The 6,049-nt window shown below is 41.6% G+C and overlaps 1 protein-coding gene across 4 annotated transcripts in view; it reads right to left on the reverse strand.

The window, feature by feature from the left end:
- Adamts9 (ADAM metallopeptidase with thrombospondin type 1 motif 9) overlaps positions 1-6,049 on the reverse strand; it is a 173,882-nt gene that overhangs the window by 58,353 nt on the left and 109,480 nt on the right. The gene's annotated exons all lie outside the window — the stretch shown is intronic.

A 6,049-nucleotide genomic window follows, 5' to 3' on the forward strand; every position in this document is an offset into this window, starting at 1 on the left:
TGTCAGTATTGAAGTCAAGGGCTAGTGCCTCGACTCAGCAAGCCCCTCAAGAATTAGGAGGCACAGGGCTCTCTAGCTTCTCCTCTCTCACCTTCCCTCACAGTGTAAATAGTTCATAATTAGATGGAGACATGTATTTTAGCACTAATAACACCAGTACATGAACTCAGACAGTCTGTAAAAATCCAAACTGCTATACATTTGATTGTGCAAGAATATGATTGTTACAGTTTTTCTCCTCATCAAGAGAGACACAAAAACCATGAAAATCTGCAAATTTGATATCTGATGAATTCCATGCTGGCTAAATAATGCCTATGCAGTATGAGGCGTATCTCACCACCATGCCTGATTCTCCTTAATGTACCCTGTGACTGCCTAAGGCCACTGCCCAGTTCTGTAGCTCTTCTATCCTTTTAAAGGCTACCCAGTAGGCTATTTATAAACTGTTGATGTTTTTTAGGAGAGGCATGAGGATGGTGTAAGGGCCCACTCCACCTGCCATAAAAGTATTTATGAAAGCAGCTGGAACAAAAAGAGGGTTGTGGGTAAGACACAAGCTCCAAAATCCTTAATCGTCATGTTTCAAAGGGAAGTAAAGAAGGGTCTGAGAAATGGATGGAGGAATAGTTCTGTAGTTAAAGCACTTGTGTTACAAACATGAGAACTAGTATTTGAATCCCTAGCATGCGTGTAAACGTTAGTTGGGCATGGTGGCCCACCTGTAATTCTAGAGCTCAGAAAGAGGAGACAGAGGGTCCCTAGGGCAAGCTGGCTAACCAATACTTGCTGTATTGGAAAATTCTGAGTTCAGCTGAGAGACCCTCAACTCAGTAAAGCAGGTAGAGGACAATGGCAGAAGACTGTGCAGGAACATGTGCATTCACACATACCCACACATATTTGAATTTGCACACCCATGCTCCTGTGTGCCACACACACACACACATGCCTGGAAAGAAGAAAAATAGGAAGTGAGTTAGTAACTGATGGGCAAGCTATAAGGTTGGTGAGAGCGGTCACCAAAATTTCTTGAAACTTGAAAGTGGACGGTGATCAGAGGTCTGGGCTGGAGGCATCAAGGCGATCTGGAGATGTTTGTCAGTTAGCAGCTTTGGTCAAGTCTTGGCGGTCCAACTTGGAGTGACCTATGTTAGTATCCAAGGTCTGGGAAGCTTCAGTCACAACTAGGAATGCGTCTGTAGGAAAGCTACTCATCAGTTTCTCTCTAGACTCTAGTGTGTGCCTGCTGAACTGCATCCCTCTCAGGCCAAGTACCAATCAGTCATCTAAAAGACATAGAAGCTGTGTGCCTCTCCTTGTCTCCTCCAATCCACACTGATTTCTTGGTCTGTCTAGCCCTTTCTCCATAACCTTAGTGTAATGGGGGCATCTTTATTTATATGAAGCAGCTGTAAAATAGAGCACACTTGTAGTCTCCAATGTCCCTGGACTCTGAGTCCACAGATGCAACCAACCTTGGATCAAAAATATCTGGGGGAAAAATTCACGCCTGCATATAACATATAGAGACCTTTTTCTTATTGTTCTCTAAACAACACTGAACTATTTGTAGAGCATTTACAATGATTTATAGTATTAAGAAAGACATGCATAGGTTGAATAAAATGCTACACTATTTCTTAACCAAGGAACTGAACTTCTCCATCTACAGAGCCTGAAGGTTCCAGCAAAGGGGCGGGGGTTGTCCTGGAACCCCCACACAACCCCAGGATACTAAGGGAGAATGGAAAAATCTCCTATGTTACAGGAAATGGTTTAGGTAAGCAAGTGGCGTTTGGGTTCTAATACTAATCCAGTATGCATAAACATTTGAGAGATCCATGTCTGAACAGATGGGCAAAAGGTCATTGAATCAGATGCTCACCCAAGTTCACATCACTCTGCTGAGAGATCAAACTGCCCTCCATCCCTCTCAGCAGGTTTCATTCAAATCCTTCATCTCTTTTCTTATCTTCTCCTTCTGCCCACATTTCAGTTAAAAAAAAAAAGATTTAAAAATGCCAAAGAATTAAAATTATGTTTAATGTTTTTGTCTTGTTTTACAAATTTAAATTATTCCTGTACTGCTCTAAGAGTTATTGAAGAAGGTATCCAGAGACCAGTGAAGAAGAATATGGTTTGGTAAGTGCCATGTTTCCCTCTGTTGTCTAACTAAAGACTGCCAAGATCTACTTGTATTTGTGTTAAGCAGAGATGTGAAATTACAGCCAGTGTGCATCTCAGATGACTAGGCTCCCAGCAGAAGTTCTCTTTTCTCTCCACACATCTGTTCCTTCTATAGGCAGTTCTATTTTAAACAATAGGAATGCCATCCTTCCGTTTTCCTAGTCCATAAAACCTGGAGTCATTTGACTCCATTATTTCCGTTGTATCCTATATCCAATCTCTCAGTTAATCCTTTAGCTCTACCTCAAGAATTTCTCAGGAACCCCCTGTGCCTCATCCTCTTTCCTGTGAGCACAGTTTTCCAACCCACTGTTGCCCTCATTGTAGTTATCACAATGTCTTTCTAGAAAGGGGGAGCTCCTGCTTCCTTCCCTGAATTCAGAAGTCAGAATCACTCTTAAAATAAACCTGTGTTCCTGTTCAACCCACCCCATCCCACCCTAGGGGCTTCTTATCTCTCTCTCTCAGTAATCTAACCCTTGCCTCTCTCTGCCAACACTACAACTTGTCTCCACGTCTCTCATTCCCTCTGTAACTCCTGTATCCTGTCTCCTCCTCCTCTATTTCAGTTCCTCCTGCCTTTCAGGATCACTAAATGCAGCACACTCCTGCCTCCGGAAACATCCTGTTTCTGGATGCTGTTTGGTTTTATTTTGTATTTCCCCTTATCTTTGTTCAAATGAAGATTGTTGGATACTTCCTCAAATCTCCTTAAAACCCATGTTTCCATTCACTCTTCTGTGGGAAGCCCTATTTCTCCCCGTGAATCTAGTTTTACCTATACATTTCTATCACCTTCTCTCAAAATCTCTATTCCCTTCTTTATCTTGTTGTTATTGATAGTCTTCCCTTATTCCAAGAATACATAGTTCATATGCTTAAAGAGAGAGAGAGAGAGAGAGAGAGAGAGAGAGAGAGAGAGAGAGAGAGAGAGAGCATGCACGTGTGTTCTGTTCAACCCCTAGGGACTAAAAACACATCTGACATATGGAAAACATACAAGTAATTATACAACACACCAATGATTACATGCTATAGTTCTGCTATACCCATTTATCCCACAAGAACAGTGAAAAAAACAAGTCCACATTTCCCACAATGCTCAGCTTACTTTAAGTACAAATCAATAACACTATTTCTCTCCAATCTCCTGTGACCATTAACCCCAACGGACTAATTAACCTTGTACTTTATGCTAATTCACAATTATATAGCTGGATACTGTATAAGAGAACTATGAGGACATTAATCTGAGGTTGAAATGTCAAACAAACAGGAAAAGGCAGAAACTAGAAACCCAGAATGCTATGCTACCCCCCCAAATGCTAGGCAGACATGGAAAGTTCAGCTCTCGCTGGATGTGGTGGCACATGCCTATGATCCCAGCATTCAGGAAGCCCAGACAGGATGATCATTGTGAATTCAAGGCCAGCCTGGGCTACATAATGAGACCCTGTATCAAACAATAACAATGATAATCAAGAAGAAAGACAGGAAGGCAGAAAGGTAGAAAGGAAGGAGGGAGAGAAGGAAGGAAGGAGGAAAAGAACTAAGAAAGAGTTCATCTCGAACTGCTGATGGCTGATCACCATGTATGCTCAGTGTTCCATAACTTCTACTCAGAAGTGCCACTTTAGATTGACTTTTGTTTTCCAGGTAGAAACGTATATAATGTAAAGATATGTAATGAACAAGAGGCTATGGGTGGAGTTTCATTGGCAGAGAACTCTCCTAGTTACGTATGAAATCCCATGCTTGATACACAGCATCGCATAAAAGCACTGTGGTACAGAGAGAACTCAAGGTTTGACTGGGATACGTAAGACTGTCTCCATAAGGAGGAGGAGGGAAAGAAGGGAGAGGAGGATGAGGAGGAAGAGAAGGAGGAAGGAAGCCAGTCTATCAGGCAAGAAAGTCTGTCAGGGCCAGGTAATTTCTATTTCCATTCTGACTAAAAACTTATGTGAAAAAAACTGCAAACTCCCATACAGATCCCAAGACAGTATGACCCTGTTTAACAATGACCCTTTAAAAAGCACCTTTTCATTATAAACAGAAATAGGCTTACACAAGACTAGGAAGCCAATGGGGAGCCCAAGATTTTGTCACTCAATTGTGTGGTGTGAATCTGAGGTTTGTGTCTACCAGCTCCTGAGAAGCCACCACTAGTGTGCTTATCTCTTTGACAAAGTCCTAACTCTCCAGATGTTAGGATTCGGCCAAGTCCAGAAAGAACAGGCCTTCTTAGTTCATAGGACAGACATTGGAAACTCCACCCTACAGGTGCTGCTAACAGCCAGGGGAAGAAACCCAAGCCATTTCAAACTCAGTGCTCAGAGAGTACTGAGTGAACAATTCAGTTTCCAAGGTGCCTAGATAGCTTTATCAAACCGAGTGCAGTGTAAAAAAAAAAAAAAAATCCAGTTCAGACGATGCTAATGTTCAGCTCCTCCAACTAGTGATCATTTTGAAGATATGTAGGTCCTGGCTAAAACACTTTTGGGGACACATTCAGATTTCAAGGACCCAGCCTTAAGGAATTTTCAAAAGCAGAGGAAGGGCAGAGCCATTTCATCTGAGCGACCAGTGGTGTTTTAATGGAGCTTTCAGAAGATTGGAGTCAGCTCAAAGCTCGAAGCTTTGGACTCTATCGGATATGCATCCAAAGCTTGCTGACACCCAACACTGAGAAAAAAAATCCTTAACTTTCTGATGCTTTAGTTTCCCTACCTGCACAATGGACATAATGAATACATTCTGCAGGATTACATTAAGATTATCAGTATTGTGTATAACACACATGATCTGGACCATGCCCCATAGCACAGGGCCAAAAATTGGGTGTCTTAGCCATTATTTCTCCATCCCAGTCAAAACCATCTAGCCAATTATAGATGGGTACCTAGTGTGTCAAGTCCAGAAGTGTAAGACACAGCTAATGAGACACCAACTGGAGACTGTCCAGGACTGTACTGAGGCAAGTTTGTGGTTTTTAGGGAAAATCTGCACATGTTAAATCTCTACCCTGGAATTATTGGCAAGGATATATGTATTCAAAGGTCACAATTCTAATGTTTAAAACAAATTTATTTATTTATTTATTTATTTATTTATTTATTTATTTATTTATTTAAGACACGATCGCATGAATTCATCCCCTAGACTGGCCTTTAACTTCCTATGTAGCTGAGGATAACCTTAAGCCCTTGACCGTCCTGTGTCTACCTCATGACTGCTAAGATTATAGGAATGTGCCACTCTGGCCAGTTCATGTATATTAGGATTGGAGCACAGGACTCTATACACGCTAGGCATTTTACCCACTGATCTGCTTTAGCTTTAATTTAAGTAGGGGGCTTTGGGGATAGCATTTGAAATGTAAATGAAGAAAATATCTAATAAAAAATGCCTTAAAAATAAAGAGCTTTTGAGATAGCCCATTGATAACTTAAGACTCAATTTAATTATAGAAAACAGTACACACTATCTCATGGAGAGCCAAGTGCGAATGTCACACTTTTGGTAAGGTTTTCTGCAGTATTCCATTACCTACTTTAAACTTGGGGGGGTTGGGGGGTGTATTGCTTCACTACATGCTAAATGCTAAGTCCCACTATGCAATATCTTAGGCTAATGGCAGTCTCTTGGGTTTATTTCACTCGCTTTCCCTACCAACAGAGTACTCTAATGTCACAGCTCTGGCACCACTTGGGCAGGGTTTTCATACACAGACTTTGGGCCCCATGTGGCTGAGAACAAAGGTGAATTGTGGCCCAACACAAAAGTACAAATTAACTTAAAACATAGGGGAATGCTTCTGTGTGTGTGTGTGTGTGTGTGTGTGTGTGTGTGTGTGTGT

Source organism: Mus pahari, chromosome 2 (genome assembly GCF_900095145.1).
Source record: "Mus pahari chromosome 2, PAHARI_EIJ_v1.1, whole genome shotgun sequence".
NCBI classification, from domain to species: Eukaryota; Metazoa; Chordata; class Mammalia; order Rodentia; family Muridae; genus Mus; species Mus pahari.